Genomic DNA, 26,870 nt, shown 5'->3' with positions numbered 1-26,870 from the left:
AGATCACACGCTAACCTCCTAGATTTCGTGGTGTATGTATACACATGTATAAACAGTGGTTAACACTAAAACTCGGACGGGTTTGCTTTCCATAAGAGGGGACATTGATTGTTAGATTAGAAATGATTAGATTTGGGAGGGTTGGAGAAGTCCAAACACTCAGTCAGAAAGACCATTGTAATACACCCGGATAGATTACAGTGGAATAGAGAGACAGGATAGATACAGTATTGGTGGCAAGACGGGGTTTGAGGTCACTCTTCCGCGAATCTTTTGAATGCATTGATGAATCTTAAGAGATCCGGAAGAGGAAGAGTATGAACTTTATCGCACCACAACGGCCTAAGTCTAATTCTAGAAAAAGCCGGACAGCTACAGAGAAAACGCTATGCGGGGCCTCATTCTCAAGATAGGATAGTCATATGGGGTCGCCAATGATTCCCATGGTAGCCACAGGCGTTGTGCCCTGTGATTACACCCACCAGTACTCTCAGGTTTTTTCTACTAAGTTTTAGTTATCATATTATTTCGTTTTTTAATAACTTTTTTACTAAAAAGTGATTCTGAGTAATCTTTATTTCAATCTTAACGCGCTCCATCGGTTGTCTTGCACGCCATTTGCAAAAATTTTAAATCTTCCAATAGAGTGATTAATTTTGTGCCACCTTGAATACTATTTTCGAACTAGGTAATAGTGGCGTTTCAAGGCAAACAAGAAAAGCCAAGAATTTGTAAAATAGTGTAAATTGGTATGTAATATTTTCAAATTCTGCTGAACGTTTTTTATAAACGATTTTCTAATCAGAATTCAATAAAGATAGCTGGCGGGCGCTGGCAATTAAAATTTGGAAGCATCGGTGATAGGTCTAATCTTTATAGAACTTAGCGGCCATTATACATAAGTATAATAAAAACAATTATTTTAACAACGTTATAAACATGGCAATTAACTAAGCCGATTTGAAATTCTATAGCAATTTATGGCTGGCTTTCAATGCCTAATTAGGTATTTCTTTTAGCTTTCTTATCAGTCAGCTAATATTATATATGAAGAGGATAGTTCCAGTATTGACGACGATATCGCTGATACGAAATACTTACCAAAGGGAACGACTCAACATACATACATACATATAAGTATATGTATAACAATGGGTTGGGATATGGACCACACTAATGAATTTGCTGGGCTATTAAGCCGGTATGCGAGTATGTTGTGAAATATCCAACTACTGCACTTGAGAGTACTAATGTTTCACTTACATGCGAATTTACGAGTAAAAACAACGACAGCACGGAGAATTGGTCAAAAGGAAAGAGATATAAAAAAAAAGTTGATTGGCGGACAAATCATTTGCAGGTGTTGTTGCTTTCGGCCGCAATGAATACGCACGAATCGCTTGTTTGCTGGACGAACGTCGCAGCTCGGAAAGTGGGGAAAAATGCTTTCAAAGCAGCTTTCCATTTATTGAGTCTCCCCAAGTAAAAGTAAATTTTCAACTAATGAGATGCTGCTAACACCTTGAATACGTTCCACATGATTTTATTTTTGGTTGCTTCTCCTCCAAGCAAGCATGTAAAAGCAGGACATTTTATTTCTATTTCATTTATTTCGAAAATATTAGTGACATATTAGATGACTTCAGGTAATTAGAATTGCAGCGCAAAAATAAATTTATAAAACCAAAACACGTCACTCGCTCCTGGGGCAAACAAGTGCATGATGTGTCTCAGATTTTAAATGAACCCAAGGGGATCTATTAACAAATGAACCAATTTTTTACAACGCTTAAAAGCAGAACTGCTGCCCATTTTTGCATACTTATCTAAAAACAATTTTCTTTTTTGGATTATGAAACTTTGGAGCAAATAAGCGAAAAACGAAGTGCTTGAAGCCTTAGACCTCGAGTGGTTTTTGATTTATTTTCTTCCTTCGTTAATTATATTAGCTTTATTATACCGCATACCAGTTCTAACTTAGCTCTTCTGCGGCGCCATGATATGGGCTTCAAAGATCCCTATACTAGAAAAACACTTTAAAATTTTCTAATTTGGTCAAAGTTGGAATATGCCTTAATCGCCTGGAATCCGATTTATTCCACGCATGCACTACAAACAATTTTCAACCGCTGTCTTCGGCACATCTTGCGAATCTTATGGCCGCGCACAATAACTAATCCTAACTTTGTTAAGGAAAGCCTCACAGGTGAATGTAGCAGCCAAAATACGGCAACGGAAATAGCAGTGGCTCGACCACACGCTGAGAAGAGCAAATTTACAACTACTGGACCGGACAGTATACAGACAAACGCTATACAACATTCATCGGCAGACACTTACAACCTTCCTAAACTCCCGACCTCTGATTATCGGTTATCGGAGACCACCTATTGAAAACAAAGCTGCCTTGTGACGCCTTCTCATTTCCTGGGTGTACTGTTAGATGAGTTAGACAAAGGCGACCGGTAATTACATTGCACTGACAGGATATAATAAGCTGCTACAACAACAGCGTTGCTAAACAGGCCCCGCGCTGGAATTCTTTTCAGCAAGCCTGTTGAGGAATTGGCAGACCGCGTACCACCTGTCGGTGCTCTACAGATGCAGAAATGGAATCTCTTGGCCTAAAATGGAACGAATTGAGATCGCTGACACATAACCGTGCTAGTTAACGCCCTAGAGGGGTAGTTAACACCATATGCTGCTATATGCCAACGCCCAGATTGGAGTTGAAGAGACTGTTCCTCTAGTCTGTAGGGTTTCATAAGTATAGACTCAAATAAATAATTAAATAAACCGGAAAGTCTTTATAAAAAGAACTATTTCAAACGAAAAGATTAAATTGTATGCAACAAAAATTTTTTAAGCTAGTATTTTGTTTTTTTTTGTTCTTCAAAATTTAGCGAGTTTAGTTTTAATAACTAAATAATATCTCATTCGCATTTACTTTAAAAAAATGTGCGCCATAAAATTTGTCTGAATTTGTACGTCAGCTACTGTTCATGCATGGGCACACGTAATCAAAATCATTTCATATTAAATTTAATGAAGTGTGCAGCAATCACACAATCGACGCTAGCAGCTCACAAGAAATTATCGAATTAACAATAACAAAAAAATATATATGTATATAAAAAAACATAGTTAGGCAACGAATAAATAAAAATATCAGTCAACCTATAAAAAATACATAAAGTAGAATGTACAATAGAATGTTTAAAAATCACTCATTTCACATTTGGCAAATTACTCAGACGGCACAAATAGCTGTATTTTCAGCAATTTCTTATAATTATTTGGGGACGATAATTGCACAAAAACGTTTAGTTTTAGTGTAAGTACGGAATTCTAATAAGCAAAAAAGGTGTAAATTTAATTTAATTTAAAATTTAGCTTTATTCCGAACCGTTGCCAATCACCACCTATGGGGCCATTACTTGCTGCAGTGAATGTAAAATTATATTTTGTGCGCAGTTAAATAATACTTGAAAAAGAATTCCGTCGAGTGAGTTTTGTGGTAAGCGAAGGCAAGACAAAGTACCTTGTGTCAAGAACCAAAAAGTCTACGCGCATTAGACAGCAGGTTGCGATTGACAAATACGACTTCGGCATAGTCAGGGGCTTTGTCTACCTAGCATCCATCATTATCACCAACAACACCAACACCAAGAGAACTAGTGAAGAACAACTCTTGCCAACAGTTGCTACTTTGGGCTGTGTAGGCAATTGAAAAGCAGAGCCCTCTCTCGAAGCACGAAAAAAACCCTCTATTACTCACTTATCCTCCCGGTCTTACTATATGGCGTTGAGTCCTAGACAATGGCGAACATCGATGGGCGGTTATTATAAGCTATCGAGAGAAAAGTGCTTCGCAAGATCTATTATCTAATTTGCGTGAATGATGCACACCGCATAAGATGGAACCACGAGCTGTACACCGACATCGGTGTAATGTAGCACATTAAAATTCAGCGGCTTCGCGGGCAAGGTCATGTTGGGAGCATGGACAATAACGCTAAAGCAAAGAAGCTGCTCATTTCGAAATATGCTGGTGGAACTCGCAAAAAAGGATATCCTCATCTACGTTAGTAGACTTGGGCGCCCTTAGTGTTTTCTAAAAAAATATATATTGTACATATATAGATAGATATACATAGACTGAATCTAAGTAAGTTGAACAACAAATTAGTTAGTGATGTACTTTCCAAGGAACATTCAATATACCTTACTTCACGTTGACCTGATGACTGCATCAGATTTTAGGCTGCATTAAGAGGTCGCTTTTTAGCTCAAAAACGCCAAGACAGCAATGCTAATCACTGTAATATATTCTGACAGCCAAGCTGCTATTACTATAAAATTGATTACCAAAACGAGATAGCTTCATGTTTCACCACAAGTGACAACGCCACGCCTATAATTTAGTTTATCACTTAAACAGGTCCCAGATTATTATGCATAGATCCCAGACTGCTGCAAAACCTAGCAGAGTCGGCAGCTGAACTCATTCTTTATCGACAGTTAGACGCTATTAAGTTAGTAGCGGCTTTGATGGCGAACTCTCTACTAACTCTGCGCTACTGGACGAGTAACTATTTAAATACAGAGTGCCAAGACATAAAGGAGTTGAAGAAAACGAAAAGTTAGTTAGCCATAGTAGTGATATTGAAGGCCAATTGCTTGTGGGCTGCATTAACATCTTGCAGAGCCCGTCAAAATCATGTTTCTCTCATCACTCACAGAACCACCGACTAACTTCTTGCACCTTACTCTGCCTTCTTATCCGCATTGCGGATTGTTACGCACAATGGTGTCCGACACTGGTTAAAAATCGCGAAAATGTGTATTAGAATTATATTTAAAGTCTTTTGTCTGTATGTCTTCATAGATAGAACGAATTACGTGGTCGATTTGAGCACACCTTTTTATTTACTTTTTTGGTCTAAACCTGTTCATTGTGTTATGCCTTTAAAAGCTCCTCTCGCACGTTTTAGTAAATAAATAAAACATGCGCTTAAATTTGTTACTCATTTCTTAGAATATTTTAGAATCAGCTGCAAAATCTGAGGGAATTACTTGACACATGGCTACGAAAATTAGTATTAGCTGAAATTTTTAAAAAGTCTTGAATGATTTGGGGCAATTAAGCTTAATGAAGCAAGGAAAGCATTTATAGTTGAAAATGACAGTTATGGAAAAGGGCAAGGGGAAGCAACATTTTTTTAGAGGCTTGCAAACTAACGTAAGCAAACACGTAAATATTTACAAATATGCCAATACTATTTTTGTTCTTATATGATGTTGGATTCCCATTTTTTACTCTTTTTCAGATTTTATGGAGAACCCGATATTACTGGAATATATTTTTCCCTTAAACTAGCAATTAGTGGTTTTTAGATATTTATTTTACTTTCTAAATTTATCTACTAGGTTTTTTCAGTGAAGTTTTCGTATAAGGTTGCCATATTTCGCAAATTATTATATCTAATGCAATAAATAAGGTTGCCATCTTTTATAAATTATTATATTTAAGAAAATAAATAAGGTTGCCATCTTTTACAGATTTGTATATTAAAGAAAATAAATAAAGTTGCCATCTGTCACAAATTATTATATTTAATAAAATAAATAAGGTTGCCATCTTTTAAAAATTATAATATATAAGCAAATAAATAAAGTTGCCATATTTTACAAATTTGTATATTTAGGAAAGTTTTTATATTTAAGAAATTAAAAAAATTGTCATCTTTTATAAATTATTATATTTAAGAAAATAAATAAGGTTGCCATCTTTCGGAAATTATTATATTTACTAAATAAATAAAGCTGCCATCTTTTATAAATTATATTTAAGAAAATAAATAAAGTTGCCATCATTTACAAATTTTAATATTTAAAAAGTTAAATAAGGTTGCCATCTTTTACAGATTTTTATATTAAAGAAAATAAATAAAGTTGCCATCTGTCACAAATTATTATATTTAATAAAATAAATAAGGTTGCCATCTTTTAAAAATTATAATATATAAGCAAATAAATAAAGTTGCCATATTTTACAAATTTGTATATTTAGGAAAGTTTTTATATTTAAGAAATTAAAAAAATTGGCATCTTTTATAAATTATTAATATATATTTAAGAAAATAAATAAGGTTGCCATCTTTCGGAAATTATTATATTTACTAAATAAATAAGGTTGCCATCTTTTATAAATTATATTTAAGAAAATAAATAAGGTTGCCATCATTTACAAATTTTAATATTTAAAAAGTTAAATAAGGTTGCCATCTTTTACGAGAGTAAATAAAATATCGCAAGATGGATGTAAAAAGAGAAGATATTTTGAGAGTTTTCGTACAGATATATTTTTGAATAGGGTTTGCACCTAATGCTCTTACTTCTTTGATTGTTTACCAAATTTGGCATCGGCAGCCATCTACAGCCTTTTATCTTATATCCTAGAGGCGAAATGGTTCCACTACATTGGGACTTAGAGGACCAACTTGCGGCCAAACTAGTGACCTAACTACAGACCTAAGTGGGCCTCCACTACACTCTTATGGAAAGTGTCAACTACCGTAACCTAAACTAATATTCAACGGAAATGGCTCTAATGATTTATATGGAAATCTTTATTGCATTTCTAGAGTTTTTAACTAGTTTATTCTTCTCACTCTTTCTTAATTATACAATAACAAAAAATTCAAATATTCATGGTGAAAAGATTCCGAAAGTGAGCTCTTTAACAGACCGCCATTCGGCTCTGAGTGAATTTGTCAGAATCGTTGATGAGCTGACATCACTTGAGGTGTGTTTACAAAAAAACTGAGATTGTGTTGGTGATATACGAAAAAAATAAACCAATGTACTTCGTTGCCGCCTGAACATCGACTGATTTGACGAGTGTGTGAATACATGTGAAATGGTCGTGCAGAATTCGGCTGGCGAATTCCCAAGTGATGTGGGGCAAGACAAACTTCCCCTCACAATTTTCTTTTCCTCGATAGCTAAATAGCTAACCTGGTAATCTATCATCTTTAGCTTTAGTTCAAAAATATTTTTAATAGGGCTGCCACCTAATTTTCCTTATAACAAGTTTTTTTAATAAAATAAAATAATAACAAAAATTATAATAAATATAAAAATAAATACTAATAAATAAAAAATGTTTTGAGCTTGTGACAACCTTCTTCAATTATAGGTTTTCCCGGAGATTATTCCATTTGCTATCCATAATGAGGCGATTTATTTATTGTAGTTTTTAAATAATTTAAATAATAAACGCTGGCCACCCAGGTAATAATTATAGAATTACTTAAAGCAAGTTCAGTTGTGGGCAGCTTTTATTTTTATTGTGTTTTTGTTGTAATTGTTATTATTACTTTTTCTGTTTTTATTTTTATTTGTCTTGCTTGAAGTTTATTTCTTGAGTTAAATAACCCCATTGAAGGTTTGCATTGTCTATTCGATTTTGTACTCACGTAATAAAAATGTAAATTTTTTTGGTTTTAGATTTTTATTAGTACAATGCACTTAGTTATCGCTTGCAATGACAACGGAGTGACGGTTCACTGGTAAAGTTAAATACAAATAAGCCCATTTACAAGTGGGTTAGAAAAAATTAAAAAATATAAATTAATTAAAGTAGAAAATAAATTATATTTATGTAATCGCATTTGCAGACGTGCAGGCGATTATGACTTCACATATCGGGTGTTTTTTAAGAGCTTAAGCTGCGTGTAGTTTAATTAATATTAGGTGATGTAAAAAGTTCTCAAGCTGTTTTCGCTTGTTCGCTGTTTCGACGACGACGAATAATACTTATGTAAATTCTGAGAGTGTTAAGCGTTTTCTTTCATGTCGAGCCTGCGTTAAATCGAGAAAATGTACAAGACCGTCAGCAAAAAAAAAAAATAAATAAAATCACTTGATGTTTGACCCACTTAAAACTTCCCAAAATTCCATGAGTTTTATAACCGTATACCCAGATTTTATCTAAAGAATCGTAGTAGGTTAGATTGGGTTGAAGCGGTTGTCCACTGTGGGACTTACTCAAGCTCATAACCCATTGTGATGCCACATGGGGAACTTGTCATTATCTCTCCTAAAACCTACTTTTCAAAAATTTTAGAAGATTCCGCATTTCCAGAGTGCTGAGATCGTCTGATTCATTAACAAATTGTCTACCTAAAATAGTAAATCTCCATCGGGATAGAGCAGGGCAATGGCACAGGAGGGGCGAGATCGTCTCTTCCCCTTCCTTATCTAGACGGCCTCTCAAATCAAATACTCATGCAACTCTGTACAATTCCAAATGTTAGAATCTTACATGTACCATCAATAGAAATTACTTGCTTGCGCCTTCTCCTTCAAAGACTGCACAACAAATAAATTGAATTACGAAGATATAACGAAACGTGTGCTTGTATACTTGGAACTGTAATTTCCAGCGCAGGATTCTGTTAAACAGAAGTCGTGTTTTTGCATGCCCATCCTCTGCCTATTAGGCAGTGCTCCATTATAACTGAAATCAATGTTCTAAGACTGTTATTTGCGCTTAGATTAAGATTTTCATGAAGAATTTTTGTAAATTTTTCCCAAAGTTTGAAGCTTGACATTAATGGTGTTCGCTGTAGTACGAAAGAAAATAATTGAAATTAAAAAAATAAATAAATAGCCAAAGCTTGTCAACTGGCGCATACTTTCTTTTGATTCTGATGTAATCTTATGTAATTTCGAAATCTCAAAAAATATTTTCTAAAAAAGTAATTTACCAATTTTTTTTAATATTCTTTAAAATTATTCTCTTTCATATTTAACTGAGAATAAAATGGTTTAATGGTATTTACTGTAATTTACAAGATCAAACCAGTTTTAACTTTAATTAAAAAAAAATTATATCCTACTAATTTTCCAACTAAATAATTCATATCGTAATTTACCAAAAAAAAAATTATATTTACTAATTATTTTACTATTTAAGCATTTCATATTGTTAATTACATCTGGCTTACGCAACTTCAAGTAAATTTACGTTTTTGTTTTTTTTGCCACCCGTCTGCTGTGATAGGGCCAATGTGTATTTCCCGTTAAAAAAATGGCAAAATGAATTTACATTCACTTGTCTGTATAGAAGCTTTTAAAAATAATTGAAGTGATTGTGAATTACTACGTTCTCAGAAAAAACAATAAAGCTGTCATTAGTGCTAATATTTAGATATGTATGTATGTACGTTTTTGCAAAGGTAGAAAAATCAATCATTATGAAGTTAAACTAACTGCTGACTTACAAATGAAGCGCAACCACATAATAAACACTATTAAGTACATATATATTTAACATTAGGTAAATCAAGATAAATAGTCAAAGAAAATGTTGTCGTTTTTTTGCTTTAATGTGGGTGTGATTAGCAATAAGTAATTATTGAGCTCATTAATGATGTATATTGAAAACTTGCAATCCTATAGAAGCTGTTCAGCAAAAGCTTTCAAGTGCTTTCATAAATAATTGCAGAATTTAAAAATATTTACCTCTTAACGCTTAAGGGGCACTGTTTCACATCCCAGATCTATACTGAAGAGATCGCGCATTGCCAAATACAAAAATTCTTTTTGCTTGCAATGCTTCAAAAAACACACAAACATGCACAAATGGCTGAAAAATATGCCGCTTCCTCCATACATGAATTGCAAGTATTCCAGCTAACTGGTTTTCTCTTTACTGTTTTTTTATGCCTACTGCTTTTTCATGGCATAAATTCACTTACAGATTTGCTAATGTCTGCTACCGCTCTTGAAAATAACTTTTTGATATATAGTTTTTGTAGAGGGGCTTGAACTCCTAGCCAATGGCGGCCGCTAATTCGCGATCTCATACCAAGCCCGTTACCCACACATGTTAGGCATGCATACACATGTACGAGTATAGAAGATTATTTTGCCCTAACCAATACGCATACGAGCTATCGCTCTTTGCTGCAAGAGTGTTATAATCAAAAACAACAAAAAAATTGTTTGTATGCAGAAATTACCTAAACCTTTGTTTTATGCTGTGTAAAAAGTTCATAAGAATATCAATTATCAAAATAGTATCGCATTAGATGAAAATATTCGTATGTATAACTATATATTTATGATTTTACTTAGGGAGGCATAGTAAATTAAAAACTGTGAAGCCAATCACGACTTTGAGTGTTTTCTTCCACAAGTATAAAAACGTTATGTGGAGAAAATGCATACGACGCATAGCAAAGAAAATCGTCCAAAAGCAAAGCAATTGTTTAGCCACTTCAAAGTATACTTTATTGCATCAAAATTTAATTGGCTATTACTCGAAATAGCTTACTCGAAATTTTTCTAAGAATTCTAAAAAAAACTTTAAATTTTGATGAAAATTTGTTGAGTTTTTTTGTTTAATTGGCACACTCGACTTAAAACCTGGGTTTATTGGATTTTATAGTGTACGGAACTATATTTTCATAAATAAATTACTAAAATTAAATAAGAAATAAATACATCGTTAAAACTTGTCCATAACTTCCCATGCTGTAGTTATAAAACGCACTGTATCTCACCTCATAAATGTTGACACATTTTTTATGCTGACTTTTTAAGCTTAAACCATAGATTAGGTAATAAGTAAGCTCTTAAGAAGCACATGGAGGCACACTCATCATTTTTATTATATCCTAACCTCGAATTCTCAGCTTGAACTGGACTTACAGTCATTAGTAATGATTCTATATAAAGTTCGGTAATTGATTTAAGACCCACAGTGGCCACTGAAACATTACCTACACCTACATACACTTCTGCCAATAAGCGATGCTTTTTAAATGACAAACCACACATTTTGTCGACCATCATTTAACAGAAGATTTAATCAACTGTGAAACACAAAAAAAACAAAAATTAAATACGAAATAATCGACAAGCAGAATAGGAGGTTGCTGCAGAATTGCGGGCAACGTCTTGAGCGGGGAACTAAATACATACAAGAAGATGAACGTGCGCTGATTGCTCCAGAAAGATAAACATTTTTTGCTTGGCCTATCAATTTTTGAGATAAGAATCTTTCGTGTGGTTTAAGTCGCTTATCACTTGTATTATATAAATACTGAACATATATATCTACATACATATAGAGTTGGGTTTCGGGAATTTCCCGACGGGAATTCTCGAGAAATTCTCGATATTTTTCCATCCCGAATCTCGAGAATTGAAATTTTTAGCATTTCGGGAAATCCCGAATCTCGAGAATGTTTCAAGATTTCTCGAGAAATCCATTTTTTTTTTTTAATTTTTGTTGTCAAATATTAAGAGAAAAAACAATTCTTTCAAAAGTAAAACAATACACATACATATGATTAATACCTGGAAACACCAAACTGTAACGGCCATTATGTTACAAAGAATCGCACACTACATACTGTTTCGCAGAATCACATACAATTCACACCATAGTTTCAATTGCTATGCGAAAAGCCACAACAGTATAACTGTTCCATTTGTTTGTTTGTTTTTTTTTTTTTTTTTTAGGGTGACTACAGAGTAAATGCTAGATGCGTTGCTATGCTATGTCGAGGGAAAGCACTGTAACATCAAGCTAATGAAGTTTAGTTTTATGTGTTTCTTATATGTAGCAGCAGTTAAGCAATTAGAAATGCTTTGAAAATAGTCAAGCAATTTCAATTTGTTCGCAGACTGCACAGACGACGTTTGTAAATTAATTTTTTGTAGTGAGCGGGTGCATTTCATTTTGTGGTACCTGATTAAGTATAAATTATACACCGTATAATAAAATATTTTGTGGTCCAAATATTACTTATTTTTAAGTTTTGAATCGACGTATCGTTGACTGTGAGTACCGGTTAGTTACTTCCTTTAAAAAACAAAACTTAAAACAAATTTTGAATTTTTAGCATTAAAAATCATGAGTTCAGAATACGAATACGACGAAGTGTGGCAGCTTTTCAAGCGATTTGACGACGAAGCAACATGTTTGAAATGCAATAAAATCATTAAATGCAAGTAATCGTCAACATCTGGACTTCACCGTCACATGGAGAGGATACACAACATGAAGCGAAGGGAACATGAGGCTCCAAAAGAACAGCCACCAGCCAAGAAGACCCGAACTCTTCACAACTTTTTCAATACTTCTTCCTCGCCTGAATCGCTTGAACAAATTGTTGCAAAATTGGCTGCAAAAGATGGAATTCCAATAAACGCGATAACAAAAAGTGAGTTCATTCGTAATAGGATTTCATCTTCCAAAGTGTCACAAAGCTGTTCTGGGTTTGGTTATGAAGTACTGCACGAAAATAAAAAGCGATTTGAAGATCAAAATTGAAAATTTTAAATCTGCACAGCGTAAGTTCAGCTTGAGCATCGACGAGTGGACAAGCGTGCGAAACCGACGTTACATGAACATCCATATATATTATGACGATGGACAATCTGACAACCTTGGCCTGGTTCGCATTCAGGAATCATGTCCCGCTGAAAAAGTATATGAGCTCGTAAATGCAAAGCTTTCAGACTTCAATATAAAACTACAGTCCGACATCGTGGCTATTACAAGTGATGGTGCCAGTGTCATGATCAAATTTGGGAGACTATCACCAGCGCATCAACAGATTTGCTACAATCACGGCATACATTTGGCGGTCATGGAGGTAATGTACCAGAAACGAAAAGTCGCAAACAGGATATACGATAGTGACGTAAGCGATGGAGACGATTCGGATGATAGAGGCTCCGATGAAAATGAAAACAATGCAGACAGTACTTCATTTTCCGATATTAATGCGGAAAATGCTTCCGATGACGAGGACGGCAATATCGTATTTGTTGCTGACAAGACGGTCACTATAAAGTCTGCATTTGAAATCGTAAAAAAGGTTCGCAAGATAGTTTTGAAATTCAAGAACTCGCCTGTACGGAATGCCATCTTGCAGAATTATGTTAAAGAGGTCGAGAAGAAAGAGCTTTTCTTGCTGTTGGATTGCAAAACACGTTGGAATAGCCTGGAAACTATGCTGGTCAGACACATTTGCATCAGCAAGCATGTTCGTAAGGCGCTCGACACTCTTAATTTAAATTTGATGGCCACTACTGACGCAGAAGAAAAGTATTGCGAGGATATCATAAATGCTCTTAAACCTATACGTGTTGCTGTAGAAGCACTTAGTCGCCAAAATGTGAACTTACTTGCTGCGGATTCTATTCTCAAATTTTTGTTCACAAAATTGGAGAATCAGCACACCGAATTGGGCAATGAATTCTTATCCAGCATAAAAAAAACTTAACAGCTCGTAGATCTAGCCGTTTGTTATCGGCCTTTAAATATTTACACGATCCAGTTAACAGCTCTAGTGACAAATCTGAATTTTTCCACACCTGTTCTAAAACAGAATTGATAAAAGAAGCCGAAAACTACTTGGTTCGTCTATTTTCTACGAGCATTCAAGAAGACCAAGCAGTGTCTAGTTCTGACGATGATGACGTATTTGCAACCAACAACGTCGATGAAGAAGATATGGCGAAACAGCTTGAAAAATACGTTCAGCAATGCTCAAAACCGAAAGCAGACATTGCGCAACATGCGGCGAACCAGATGTTTTCGTCGCTTAGAAACGAGCTAAAACTATATGAAAAAACTGGAGAGAAAACACAAAATGTTGAAAGACTGATCGGGGCTTTTAACACTGTTAAGCCAACATCGACTCAAAATGAGAGGAATTTTTCTACAGCGGGTAATTTTGTGTCCAAAAAGCGTACGCGATTGTCAGACGAAGCCATTGACAGTCTGTGTTTTTTAAAACACCATTTTGGGAAATAATGTTTACAATCACTTTTTCCCCCTATTTTAATAAGTATAATCTTGAATTATTTTTATTTTGAATTTTTTTGTAATTATTTTTGTTTCACTTTTTTGTTTGCAATAATTGAAATAGTAATATTTTCAAATATTTTTTTATGTAATTTATACTTTAATAAAAATAAATAAAAATAATATTTTATGAAATTCATTGCTCTTACACTGGTTTTAGATTTTTTTTTTTAATTTTTTGGAATTTTTCCCGAATTTTCGAGAATTCTCGAGAAATCTCAAAAATTATTTTCGGGAAATCCCGCATCTCGAGAATTGAAATTTTCGTTATTTCGGGAAATCCCGATTCTCGAGATTGGGATTTTCTCGGGAAATACCCAACTCTACATACATACGTACAAATTTAAGTCGATTTCGTGATTTAAATGACGCGCTTATTTGGATTATATGATTTGCCTTTGAAATACCAGTAACTATAAACTAGATTTTTTCGATTATTATGACAGCAATGCGGAATACACATACATACATTCATACACATTCCCCTACGTTTGTAATACTTATGTATGTACATTGGCAGTTAGGTAATAAAATTTGATATGCATTTTATTAAAAAAAGTATTGCTATTCTAAAAGCAAATACTACTCTTCACACTATTTTTAATGCATAATTTGTGGTGAAAGGTTTTTTTTTTGTTTAAAATGAAAACCACATTGTAAACGTAACAGCAGCAATTGCATGCATCCACACCTAAGTTAATGAATATACAACTTTTTATAAAACTTTTGTTATCTGAGCCAATCCTGTAGAATCAAAAGCCGCTGAATTCAATAATACTTTGCTAAAATCTCCGCTACCACATATGTAAAAGCAATTAATCGCGCGCTTGATATGTGGCATTACATATTCATACGAGTATGCACAAAGGTGCCTCACCAAACAAAGTTGAGGTTGAATTATAAAATGTATTATACAAGCCATTCTAAGCCTTATGCCAAAATATGCGGAAAAGTATTAAGATTTGCGTAAGCTGGAGCGATTTGAAAGTACCTCGAGGTTTATAAATTAAAGTAGTTAAAAAATAATCCAAAAAACAACCTTAGATATCCGAAGAGTTTAAGCTTAAAAGGTATGCGAAACAAAATAATGAGATATTTAGTGACTTTTAAGGTATTATTCTAAAGTTGTTTGTCCACTTTTGTAATTTTTGAGAAAATAACCCAATCATACCTGTTTCGCAAGTAGCATCATTCTGTTGATACAATTTTTAAACACTTTTACCCCTCTACACCTTTCATCAAATGTGTTTTATCTGTCAATTTTTTCTGATTTCCATTTTCCATTTCATTTTCAAAGGTCATCAAGCAAATCGGATTGCTGTGCTCAAAGTACGAGATGACAGCTGATGTTAAAACAGTGATGGCAGGAACTTCCTTAAGACAGATATGTTTCAACAGTGGAAACTCCCAATCACCACCTGATATTTCTGTTTTAACGCAGCGCTTTTCGCATAATTTATGGAAGGTGCAGCATCTTGAGATGCTTGGGATAAGAATACCAAAGATTTGCGAAAGTCATCTCGACTATTTCACTTCAAGAATCCAAAAGCCGTAGAATCGAACGCCGTAGCCGAATGGGTTGGTGAGTGACTACCATTCGAGAGCGCGTAGGTTCGAATCTCCGTGCATGAAACACCAAAATGATAGAGAAACTGGTTTCCTCGTAAAAAACCATTTGCCGTTCGGGTCGGCTGCATTTGTGGAACAACATCAAGACGCACGCCACAAAGAGTCGGAGGAGCTCAGCCAAAAGGTTATGGTTACTAATATTTGAATTTGGTTATTTATTTATTTTTATTTTAAATATTTTTATGCTTTTTTTTTTTAAAAGAAGAACTTTTATATTTTTTTTTTTTTTGTTTTTAATATTTATTTATGTATTTAAAATCTTAATTTTATTGTTTCATTCATTTATTATTTCAACAACCCTAAAATTATTCCACAGTGTATTGCACTTATTTATGCATGTACAGTCAGCGTCAAAATAAAGTGTACACCACATTTATAGAAAAATTTCAGGTACGCAGTTTTGTAGATCATTGGATTTTGGTATAATAAAGTGCAAGTTTTAAGTACATTCAAAATTACACTGATTGTTGACAATTTTTTAGGAAGCGGTCTTGCGCACTTTCTCTATTCGATGCAATTTTTTTATATGGAAAAAAACATCCTCAACCGTCAGCAGAAAAAATTGTCAAAACGCAATTTTTGAACTGCTTGAATTTTTTTTGTTTTTTGAAAATCCTAGTAAAAATTATGAAATTTTGCTGAACATTTGCAGAATTTTTATAAATTTTGTGTTAAGTTTAGTTTATATGGGTTTTATTTTAGAACGAACCATATTTTTATAAACAAATAATTGAAATTATAAAATAAGTAAACAAATAGTCAAATCTTAACAATATCTGGTGTACCCCTTATCTTGACGCTGACGGTATGTGTAATTGAAATAAAATCTGTTTTTTTTTGCTTAAAAAATATCGGGCAATTTCAAGCTAAATTTCTATAGTGGGAATACAGTGGGAATTTTCTATGAAGGGAATACAAAGGTGACGCCATCCCAGTTTCGCTACTTTGTTCTTGGTGGTTTCGACAGAATCGGCTGTTTGTGAGTGACGTCAAAAACAAAAAATAAACAAGTGTTTGTGTGCAAAGTCACTTGTTCGTGAATCAGTCAGTGAATATTTTGATTTTTAAATTTTTATTTTAAACTAAATATTAAAAATATAGGGGGCCACATGCCAAATTGCGAAAGTACGAATGATAATCTAAACTCCAAATGCATTTTTTCCCCCGCTAACCATATGTTTTCGCTTATTTTTACTCTTCTTTTGGTTCATTTTGTTTCAGTGCTGACGTCACGGCCTGGGGTGGCGCAATGTTGTATTCTTTCATTCGTGCATAGTAGAGTACATTTTGTCAGTGCAATTCAATTCCGGGTTGAAATACCCGATTTGAGTGTTTCCCTCCACTACTGACATATATACGTGTATATGTATATTCGCAAATACGCATGTGTGTAGGCGCTCTCTTGACTGCATTAACTTGGCAATCCATTGTTGTTTTCTGTTCTCCAGTAGTTCCCCTTTTCCTTATTTACTTATGTAAATGAAGGCGAAAATAAGAGATTAAATAAAAGTGCAAAAACGTGCGTTGTAAAAAGCAGAAAATATTTCACCTGCTATTTTGTACTTAACTCAACACTTTACGACTACAAAGTTGTTGTTATTATTAATAACACACCAGATGCTTTTATTTACCCAACAACACTACAGTATGAATAGGCGAAAATCAAGGAAAAACAAAAATACAAAAAATGTCGTCATTAAATGTTTTGCGAGAATATTTGTAAAATTGTACTTTTGCATACAACTTACAGACTCACTTAGATATGTAAATATGTGTAAATTTACAATCGTATATGTACGCGTACTTCGTTTACATTTGCTTTGTTATCTTTTTGTTTAAAAACGAATAATTAGCGATTTTTTTTTGGTTACATTTTTTGTTGCTGTCATTTTGTTGTTGTTGTGGTATTTCATTAATTTCATTTATTTGCAGGAGCAGCAATTATAAATAATTTATTGGTTGTAATATATTTACAGTAATTTTATTTTTAAATGTAACTTTTAGTGGATTCACGGCAAATCATGAAATTCGCCGCAACCGGTTAGGTATATTGAGGAATTACAGCAAATTCACATGTGTGTGTGTAAGAATACTGAATGCTGATGCATTTCGTCATAATTCAATGTATAGTAACCGTTTTGCACAGGTGTGACCATCACAATATTCATCAACTGACCAGCAGTGTTGTTGATGTATTTTCTCCATTACAATTTAGGGGTATTACGGAAAATTTGAGGGTTCTATTATTAGTATGTGCAAGTGTGCCCGCCAGAAGAGAGATTTCGCGAGTATTTAATCTTAGGAGTATTATAAGAAATCTGTAAATGTCTCCTTTTGTATTCCGCTCACTCAAATGCAATTAACCAAATGGTGATGGTGTGGGTTGCTAAGTGATTTGCAGGCATACAAAACACACCTTTTACTCAGTACAACGGAGTCTGAATTAAAGCACCATTTGCAAGCCTAAGGAATAATGTACTTATTAAATATTGAATAGAATATGGCGTAATAGAACGTTCAATTCCCTGCAGTTATATTTTTTTAATAAAAGACCACAATTTATGTGTGTTTATATTGAACTGATTAATAAACTTAAATCCTAATTAGCAATAACCTAATATCCTGTCTAGGGTCAATTTCGAAAAATTTCTTATAGCAATTAAAAATGATGGTTTCGCTTGAATTCATGCAAATAAATCAATTTATTCTACTTTCTCATCTTTATTTATAAATATTTAATGTCTCTGGTACTAAGAAAGGGAGATAAGAATGTATTTGCGGTTGAATTTCATTCCCTACCCTACATTCGAAAATGAAGCAAATAATTTAAGTATATTTTAATGTATAAGTAGAACGCGTATACATGCGCACATACATATTTGTATATTCATATGTGGTATATGTATGTTTGTACATTCGCAAACAGTTTTATAAGCCACTTCGCTTTCGTTGAGTTTATCTGCAGTCGAAAGTCTTTGAAAGACATAGTAGAATTTCATGAGAAATTTATTTATAAAAAATCAATCAATTCAAGATCCGTATTACATATATGGACATACATATGTACAGCCATGGACAGATAAATAGCACAAATGTGAACCTTATATGTTAAGTTAAGATTTTAGTTCGGACTCTGCTTTTATCAAATAAATTTGTTTGTTTACATTTATTACCGTTATTAAGCTTACATTTATGCGAGGAATTTACCGTTTTTTTTTTCGATGGAATTTTTTGCGTTCTATTTTATTTATGCTTTTTGCTGTTTTGAAGTGGACACAAAAATAGCACATTTTAACTTGTGCAGCGAAAAACTTTAATATTGTTTCAACTGTTTTTAGTATAATTTTTGTTTCTTAAATAAAATTTTAAAGTAATTACAAAAAATGGGAAGTTTAAAACATTGCACGCCGGAGAAAAGAACTTTTATATACTGTATGAGTCAAAACGGAAAAAGCTATGCAGAAATAGCTGAAATGGTGATGTGCTCTTGGAAAATGGTTTAATAATGCTCTTAATTTAGTTATGAAAGATTCATCCTAGCAAAAAAGCAAAAAAACGGAAAGAAAACCAAAGCCGCGAAAGACTGATGTTAATGTGGATAGAGCTATAATACGTAAGAGCAAAGAAGATCCTTTTAAGTCGGCCCGGCAAATAATGCTTGAAATAAACCAAGAATCTGGTCTACAGGAGTCCAGAAAACATGTAGGAGGGCGACTTAACGAAGCCCAGCTGTTTGGCCGCATAAGCAGGAAAAAACCACTCCTCTCAAAAAGACATATCAAACACCGACTTGTCTTTGCAAAAGCCCTCAAAGACAAATCTATTCAGTTTTGGAAAAACGTACTTTGGGCCGGCGAATCCAAAATAAATAGGATGGGACCAGATGGGAAAACTATTGTACATCGTCCAAAAAATCAAGCACTAAATCCTAGGCTCGCAAAAAAGACGATTAAACACGGCGGCGGAAGCATCATGGTTTGGGGAGCTTTTTACTGGCATGGCGTTGGGCCGATTGTTCGCGTGGTTGGTAAAATGGAAAAATTTTAGTATCTGGATATACTCCAGAATATAATGGAGCAATTTGTGTTTGAGTTTATGCTATTAAATTGGACATTTATGCAGGACAATGATCCAAAGCATACTGCAAAGACAGTGAAGCAATGGCTCAGAAGAGAAAAAATTAATGTACTGGATTGGCCGGCACAGAGCCCTGATCTCAATCCAATAGAAAATTTGTGGAATGGCGTTAAGGTCAAAATCGCTAACAAAAATTGTAAAAATGTTGATGATTTGTGGGCCGCAGTTGAGGAGGCTTGGTACTTAATTCCAAAGGAAAGATGCCGCAAGCTTGTAGAAAGCATGGAGCGACGGCTTGAAGATGTAATCAAAAACGGTGGATATAGTACAAAATACTAATCTGATAAAACAATATTATTATCATACTTAAATATCTGATTAGTTTACTATTTTTGCTTTTATTTGGAATTTTTTAGGATATGCTATTTATGTGTTCAGGAGGTTTCGTGAGTTATCAACGTTCTCGTAAATTAAATCAGGACTGAATTTCTTTTTGACCATTTTTTTGTTTTAAAGTGGAAGTAAATAAGTTTTTTATTTTTTATGTTGCTTTTTTCCGAATAAAAAATAATTATTTAAAAACATATACAACTCTTTGCTTCCAAAGTCTAAATGTGCTATTCATATGACAATGGCTGTATGTATACGTATATTAGAGTGTGTAACATTTTTTTCAATATCGTTCCCAGCAAATTCGGATTCTACAAAAAATTATAATAAAAAAGGCCACTAGTGCATAGCTCTAAAGACATGTTTGAGGCTTTTAAATTTTAAAAGAGGCTATAGTAGGTATATATATAATTAATACGCAAGATGTCGCTACATGTTCAAGATTATTCTTGTGTTTTATTTTTTGTAAATTTTAGTTTGATTTATATAAAAAAAGATAAAATAGAATTTTTTTTAATATAAATAAAAATTTCATTTTTTTTGTTTAAGCCGTGTATTGCGATTTTTAAATAAAAAATATGTATCAAAAATAATCTTTTTTGCATACATAAGTTGTTGAGCATTTTCTTCACTTCAAAGTCTTTTATCGTATTAAAAATTAATTGTCAAGTATTAGCGCGTTTTTTAAGGTACTTTAAACTTTCACTTAAATGTGTTTAAATTAAATGGGCAACTAAACTGCATGCTCTCAAGTTTGCTAAAAACTCTGATTAAAACTTTTAAAATTATTTTTTTTTTAATGAACGATTCTTAGATATTGTTTCGAACCATTGTACAACCGCGGCTAGTATAGAAGTATAAAAAAGGATACTAATAAGGATATTTCATTTGATAATTTAACTTGTTTTAAGAAGCATTTTGCAATATAATCTCTACTCGCTCTCCATAAGGTTTGCTACAGTTATGGGATTTGATCGACTTTGGGAAGAATTTAGCCGAAGTAAGCTGAATAGGCGGCCGCCGTAGCCGAATGGGTTGGTGCGTGATTACCATTCGGAATTCACAGAGAGGTCGTTGGTTCGAATCTCGGTGAAAGCAAAATTAATAAAAACATTTTTCTAATAGCGGTCGCCCCTCGGCAGGCAATGGCAAACCTCCGAGTGTATTTCTGCCATGAAAAAGCTCCTCATAAAAATATCTGCCGTTCGGAGTCGGCTTGAAACTGTAGGTCCCTCTATTTGTGGAACAACATCAAGACGCACCCCACAAATAGGAGGAGGAGCTCGGCCAAACACCCAAAAAGGGTGTACGCGCCAATTATATATGTTTATATAAGCTGAATGCCGCATCGTTGACTTGATTTGAATTTTGAAGATAATTTTTTGAAATTTATTAAATTAATTAAAAAAATTAATATATATAATATTTAGTTTGGAACTGTGATTTATAAAGTTCTTGCTATTCAACATATTTTTATTTAAAATTAAGAAACACAATTCAATTATATTGAAAATCATTGTTTGACATTCTAGACGTGTTAAAAGACATGAGAATAGATGATCAAATTTGATCTATTTAATTTTTTCTTTAGTATTGTATTTACTTTATTATTTAAATTTGGTTTCACTTTAACTAATTTGTAAATATTTTTTTGTATTTAAAGCTATTTCCTGTTATTTTCATTTTTTGGTCTATTTAATTTTATTTTATTTTACTATAATTTATTTAATACTTTTTATTTCAATAAATTGATTTTGTTTTCTATTTATTCTTATTTGATTTAATTTTATTTGCCTTTAAATAATTTATTTTTTTGTTTATTTAAATTGATTTTCTTTTATTTTAATTTATTTAGTTTAATTTAATTTTATTTTAATATACAATAATTAATTGAATTGTTTTTGCTTTGTGTTTATTCCAGTTTATTTTCTTTTCTTCTAATTGTTTATTTTTTATTTAATTTAATTTTTTACTTTAATTGATGTACTTAATTTTTTTGTTTATTTCAATTTATTCAAATTTATTTTCTTTTATTTTATTTCTTTATTTTTTTTCTATTTCATTTAATTAAATTTTATTTTACTTTTATTTATTTTGTTTTGTTTAATTCAATTTATTAAAATTAATTTTCTTTTACTCAAGTTTATTTATTTTTCTTTTTTTTATTTTGCTTTATTCTAATTTATTTAATTTTTGTGTTTATTTCAATTTATTTGCTTTTACTTTATTTTGATTAATTTTTTCCCGTTTGTTTATTTTAGTTTCTTTATTTCCATCAATTTTTATTTCCTTTTGGTTTATTTTAATTATTATTTTTTTCTATTTTACTTAGTTTTTATTTTATTTTAATATATGTGTAATATATTTAATTTTTTGTTTACTTAAATTTATTTTATTTTAATTAATTTACTTTTTTCTATTTAATTTTATTTAATTACATTTTATTTTATTTTAATTTATGTAGGTTTCTTTGTTTATTTAAGTTTATTTAAATTTATTTTCTTTTAATATATTTTAATTGTTTTGTTTTCTATTTCATTTAATTAAATTAATTTTTTTATTTAAATTTATATACATTTATTTTCATTTTATTTTATTTTTATTTATTGCATCACAAAAAGGAGTAATTTACATTATTGGCGACGTTTACTGTAAAAAGTTTCGGACTATATGACAAGAATTGAGTAAAGCTGCTTTCTGCATGTCGAAAATTAAAGATTCTGGGAGTTGAAGAGTTTTCACGTTGTCTGCCAAGTTTTTATGCACGAATCCGTGGGCTGAGATGATAATTGGTAGCATTTACACCTTCCTTAGCTTCCACTGGCGTTTGCCATCAATCCCCAAGTCCGAATATTTTTTATTTTTTTTGCAAGTTTTTTTCAGAGGAACTGCAATATCAATTATAAAACCAGTCGTTTGAGATTTATCGATCAAGAAAATGTCTGGCTTGTTGCATGTCTCTTGTTGCATTCGTTAAAACTGTTCGGTCATTATTTTCATTTATTTTTATGTATTTATTTTTTCTATCTAATTTTATTTCATTTTAATTTATTTACTTTTTTTGTTTATTGTTGTATTTACTTTATTATTTAATTCCAAATTAATTTATCTTTTTCCATTTAATTTCAATTCTTCTTTATTTTACTTTAATAAAGAAATAAATTGAAATAAACAAGAAAAATTAAATTTTTATTTGAAATTAAATAATAAAGTAAATACAAAAATAAACAAAACAAGTAAATAAATTAAAGTAAAATAAAAAATTTATTTTTCTTGTTTATTTCAATTTATTTCTTTTATATTAAATTATTTACTTTCTCTATTTCATTTTATTTTATTTTAACTTTAATTAGTTAATTTTGTTTTGTTTATTTAAATTTCTTTTCTTTTATTCCTCCTATTTAATTTTACTCTATTTCATTTAAGCTTTTTTGAAATTTTTTATTTCTTATTATAAAATTTATATTTCATACCAACTTCTACCATATACGTTTTATTTTAATTTGAATATAATTCTGATTCATTTATTATTTATTTATTTTCATTTATCTTTTTGCCGATGTGAAATCTAAGCTCATACTGACCTAAAAATTCATGCGTTCATTAAACCTAGTTTAATAGCCTTGGAATCTGCTTCCATATGCACACACACACACACATCCATACATTTCTATGCACTTCTAGTTAATAATATTTATAAGTATGATAAACTGACATTCAATGATGTTTAGGCCAAGCTTGCCCCTGAATTTTGTGGTGTTAATCGCCCACGAGCGGCGCATAGTTGTTGAAACGAAAAGCTTTATCTTGGCAGAAATACCATGCATCGGCTGACGAGCTGCCAATGTTGCTGATGTTCTTTATGTGAAGTTTTCGTCGAAGCCGTACCTGCTGCCGGTAATTATGGGGTGCACACACATACCCATCTAAGGCGGCCGTCTTCATTGAATTGAAAGATAATTCTAATTCAATAAGCCTTTTTTCTGGTACTACATACATTGGTTACATACATTTACATGCACATTCATATTTAGAGATTTTTCAGTTTCAGCTAACTTCATTATAATTCATATCGCATGACATTTTAATAATCAGCGCAATATAATATTGGAGACATCATTTGTAATATAAATACATATGTACATACAAACGAGTATGTGCGAGTATGCAGATATACGATTACATTTGTATTTTTATTTATTTATTTCGATTTACACAAACGTGCTAAGTGATTTTTTTCAGTTCTACTCTATTTTTGACTTGACAATTAATATATGAATGTACGTACATATATACATGCATACATATATACGTATGTATATCTGTAGTTAAATTAAAATTAAAATGCAAACTCTGAAATTTACCTATGAACGTGTTTTGCTTGCGGAAATTGTGGTGGAGGCAAAAAATTATTCTACCTAACTGACTGGCGCTTAAAATAAATGACTGGGATTTGCATCGATTTGAATGTATGCATATGTATGTGTATGTACTACGTATACCATATATGTACATACATCCATTGCTATGTTGTGATTCGTTGACTGGGCGCTTGGGGGGCGCAGCGAGGGACAAAGTTTATTTGGGCGCGTATTCATAGTTCCTTATTGAATATGCACATATTTATGTATGAATGTCTTTCAACGTATGCATCCATACATACATACATACATATGCATGTATATTTTACAAACAATAGTTTAAAATATGTATTAAGTTGTTTATATGCATTAAACAATAGTTTTTGTGTGTCATTGTGTGTATACTAAATAGCCGGCATTTTTATACGTACATATGAACATTTTCTAAAAGTGAGTGAACTTTAGTACCCAGTCATGTGTATATGCACACACATACACACATACACACATACATACAAGCTACTTGCAGCAATATTTTGAAATTGACGACACTTCGAAATGTAGTCGCTCGTAGAATCAATGCCAACTACATAGAATTTTAACGATACTCGCAGCATTTAAGCAGCGTTCTATTTCCTGTGTCATTTATTGACTTACATATACTATTTTTTTATGCAATTCGCCATTGCTTGCCATTTCGGAAGCGGTCAATGTAGTGTCATAATATTGATTGAAAATTTGCGTCATATAATCGCAATCAATTAAATAGTTCACACGCTTCAAGCTTAAAATATAAACGTTTTTTTTTCTTTGGTTTTGTCTGTCAGCAATGAAACATAACAAAGAAAAACAAAGTAAACCCCATAATTTGCCTTGCATTCCGTAAAAGTTCATTTCCTTTTCAGTTTTATTTTGCATGAATGGAATTTTTGTTTTGTACAAATCATTAAAATTCTTTTCATCGAAAAATTGTCGCACGGAACACTAAGTAAAAGAAAGACACATTTATTTCTAAAATATTTTGTGTTTATATATTTGTGTTGTATACATACGAATTCATACATATTATATACATAACTGGCGCATAATCTTTTATTAGATGCTTGGTCGAGCTTCTGCTCCAAAATGGAGCGATCTACAGTTTTAGGCCGACTCTGAGCAGCAGATAGGTTAGGTTAGGTACATATATCTGGCTGATCTGAATAGATCCCGCATAGACCACAAGGGTCCGTAGTGTTACAGCTTAAACTTTTGTCTACAATATCTTTAGAGATGAAAAGTACACTAATCCCAGGTAGTTTTATCGAGTTCTGACTGTACATTGTTAGTCCAACCATTAGCAATTATGTTCAATAAAACACTAGCTTCTGGTGGAATTTTACATAATTGGAAAAAATCTTTTATCATACCGATATATAAGACTGGAAGCAAGTTATATGTCCAAAATTATCGCCCGAACTGTCAAATTTCCGTACACCTAAACTCTGCAAAACTAGTTCATGATTTGATTTTCTTCCACATTTCAGATATCATATCGCCTTATCAGCACGGCTTTGTTAAGGGTAGATGTACCGTTACGAATTTAGGTTTATTCGCAAATTTTTGTGGGAAGCAGGCCAACAATGGGATGTTATATTCACCGACTTTTCGAAAGCGTTCGATAGAGTCAGCCATAGTATCCTACTTAAAAAAGCTGGATTCAATTGGTTGTTGTTGTTGGAGCAGTACCTTTGGATTCAATTGGTCTTCATCTCAGCTTACTTAAGTGGTTTGCATCTTATCTCACTGATAGAACTCAATTCGTTTGTATAAACATTTCTTTGGTATCGCGTTGTCGGATGTATGCAGATGACTTGAAAATTTACAGTAGTATAGAGGGCGTAGCTGACTGCATACGACTTCAAGATGACGCACTTGTCCTTCAGTAGACACAAAGTTGCGATTGGTTTCGGTTATAAGATGGGTTCTACCACCCTCACAAAAATTTATGAAGAGGAAGACTTGGGGGTTATATTTACATCGAAATTGTCGTTTTCTAAACATACATATATATAAACTTTGTGATTGCGAAGTCTAGATCTATGCTCGGAAGGAAGAAGAAGAATTCCTATTTTTCTCTTGTTAGATCAAACCTCGAATATTGCATCATTATCTGGGACTCATTCTATATGGGTTCATCTTTAAGAATTGAAAAGGTTCACAAACATTTCAATCGATTTGTCATTCATTCCCTTTGTTGGCGCTGTAGTTTGCCTGCATATAGAAGTAGATGCCTTTTATTAGCATTGCCAACATTAGAAGTGCGAAGAAAAATTTCATTGGTAATGTTTATGAGGGACATAGCCACGAATCATATCAAATGCCACTTCTTACTGGAGCGAATATTTTTTAATTGTTCTACTCGTAACCTTAGACCCAGCAATATGTTCCATTTACCTTATCAAACGACCAATTTTAGTCGTTAAGAACCACTTACGTTTTGTATATCCAAGTGTATCCAAGTATTTGAAAGTGGTCGT

General features: G+C 32.5%; 1 protein-coding gene across 2 annotated transcripts in view; it reads right to left on the bottom strand.

The window, feature by feature from the left end:
• Positions 1 to 26,870, bottom strand: part of LOC128865252 (putative inorganic phosphate cotransporter) — a 52,782-nt gene that overhangs the window by 5,949 nt on the left and 19,963 nt on the right. The gene's annotated exons all lie outside the window — the stretch shown is intronic.

Source organism: Anastrepha ludens, chromosome 5 (genome assembly GCF_028408465.1).
Source record: "Anastrepha ludens isolate Willacy chromosome 5, idAnaLude1.1, whole genome shotgun sequence".
NCBI classification, from domain to species: Eukaryota; Metazoa; Arthropoda; class Insecta; order Diptera; family Tephritidae; genus Anastrepha; species Anastrepha ludens.
This window is presented reverse-complemented; position numbering and strand designations above follow the sequence as displayed.